Source organism: Triticum urartu, chromosome 7A (genome assembly GCF_056163025.1).
Source record: "Triticum urartu cultivar PI428250 chromosome 7A, HENAU_Tu73, whole genome shotgun sequence".
Classification (NCBI taxonomy): Eukaryota; Viridiplantae; Streptophyta; class Magnoliopsida; order Poales; family Poaceae; genus Triticum; species Triticum urartu.
In genome coordinates, this window is record NC_141879.1 from 720781238 (window position 1) to 720783636 (window position 2399).

At 46.8% G+C, this 2399-nt stretch overlaps 1 pseudogene; it reads left to right on the top strand.

Annotated features, from left to right (window-relative positions):
- The first annotated feature begins 1231 nt into the window (after positions 1-1231).
- On the top strand, positions 1232-1834 carry LOC147962211 (receptor-like cytoplasmic kinase 176 pseudogene; annotated as a pseudogene).
- The last annotated feature ends 565 nt before the right edge of the window (positions 1835-2399 follow it).

Below are 2399 nucleotides of genomic sequence, written 5' to 3' on the forward strand. Positions count from 1 at the left end.
AAATTTAAAACTTGTAATCCCCTTACTCATGTTTCCATTCCGTACGAACTGTATCTGTATGGGACGTATTTAATGAAAAAGGAGGCTTGCCGGGCTCTTTGTGCGTGAGCGAAGCCCATGCCAAGGAGTAAATCCTTGTTATTTTTAAGATAAACATTGTGGCCCGGCAACTGGTCTTGTCGTCCCCTTACATCATTCGATCATACTCACGCTCTTGGCGGAGGCAGGGGCGGAGTAGGGTTAGGCCCTTCGTTTGCTTCCTTGTCACCGCGGCTACAACCATGTTCCGACCCAGGGAATGGTCTTTGGGTACAGGAAAGGGGGAGCACGGTGGCCTAGGAATAGAACGAGGTTTCATACGCCCCACTTTCATACGGAAATGTGCGACAGGGGATAAAAGACTTATCTGAATCTGCAGTCCCCGGCAACCTTGGCTTGCCGTGGTTGGATCCTTGTGTCTGCAGCCCCCGGCAACCTTGGCTTTCCGGGGCCGGAGCGCCGGTTTGTTCTTTTTCTTCCCAATAGCTCAGCAGAAATGTCCATGTACCCTGCGAACCAAAGAGGACGGAAAGGAACAGAGAGACGCACACTCGACCTCCATGCTAGGGGTTAGCCACCGCTAAGCACTATTAACCCTAATCGAGGTCTTGTAATGACGGAGTATGTAACTGGCTACTTTTCCTTTACCAAAAAAATTTGGTATTACAGGATTGAAATCAGACAGTTAGTGCTATTGTTGCGACATTGGTTCAGTTGGCTGAGTTAGATGGATGGATGGATGAATGATGCCCTTGATTTATGGAACTACTGTACTGTTCCATGAATAACGAGATTGCAGTATAAAGTGTTTCCCTATACTAATATAGAAGCACTGTCTTAATATAATGTAATTAAATTAAGTATTCCCCTTATTCACGTCCATTAATTCAGAATATGAAATACTAGTGGTAGTTGTTGTAGTACTATATATATAAGTGCAGCTATTGTGCATGCATATCATCCCTTGAAAGCTACGCGGTTTTTGGTGGACATCGAGGAACCAGGATTCACACTTCAGTAGTCAAGTCACTCACCACTTTTAAGGCTATATATCAAGCTTGCTTGGTCAGGGTGAGATGTCTCACTTATATTCATACTTTCTAACTCTCCATCATCTGCTGCTTCGTGGAGTTTGGCTTGATTTGGTATATCACCATCCATGGCAAACTGCTTTCGGAGACCGGCGACAACAATGCCTGCAACCCCTAGGAGCGAGGGCGAGATCCGCCAGCAGGCTGACCTTAAGAGCTTTGCCTTCAAGGACCTCAAGACGGCCACCATGAACTTCCGAACTGACAGCGTGCTCGGCGAGGGCGGGTTCGGATCGGTGTTCAAAGGGTGGGTCGACAAAACCACGTTTGCTCCGGCCAGTCGCGCCGCCGGTATGCCCATCGCTGTCAAAATACTCGAGCAGACAGGCTTACAATGCCACATTCATTGGTTGGTCAGTGCCAATTCCTTCATCTCTTCATTTCTTACATATGCACATTCAGAATTAATAAGTCAATGGATTTCTGAATCCATTTTTATTGGACAATAAACGTTCTTAATTAGTTATGGGATCTGAGAATGAAGGTTGTTCTTGGGGAAGCCAAGGGGCTCGCGTTCCTCCATAGCAACAAGGCCAATATCAGCTACGGTGATTTCAGGACCTTGCATATTCTTCTTGATTCAGTATGCTTCTGTTCTTCCATTCTAGTTTGACCAAGAAAGTAATTTTTTCAGCACCTTAGTAATGCTAATTGTCTCATTTGATGGAATATGGATTGCATAGCTACAATGCAAAGCTGTCTGATTTTGGGATGCCGAAGGATGAACCAACTATTGGTCGGAGCTTTTATATCGATGAGGGGGGATGTCGGACAAGCATGAGAGAGAGGCGGTCCGCTCGCCCGACCAACTATCGAGGCCACCCAAACCCTAGAAGAAAGAGCGTCGTTGTCGATCTACCCGGGCCCTCCCCGATAACTTCGACATGAGGGGGGACGTCGGACATCCATGAGAGAGAGGTGGTCCGTGATACGTCTCCAACGTATCTATAATTTTTTATCCATGCTATATTATCTACTGTTTTCGACATTATTGGGCTTTATTATTCACTTTTATATTATTTTTGGGACTATACTATTAACCGGAGGCCCAGCCCAGAATTGTTGTTTTTTTTGCCTATTTTAGGGTTTCGCAGAAAAGGAATATCAAACGGAGTCCAAACGGAATGAAACCTTCGGGAACGTGATTTTCTCACCGAACATGATCCAGGAGACTTGGACCCTACGTCAAGCAACCAACAGGGAGGCCACGAGGTAGGGGGCGCGCCTACCCCCCCCCCCCACCAGGCGTGCCCTCCACCCTCGTGGGCC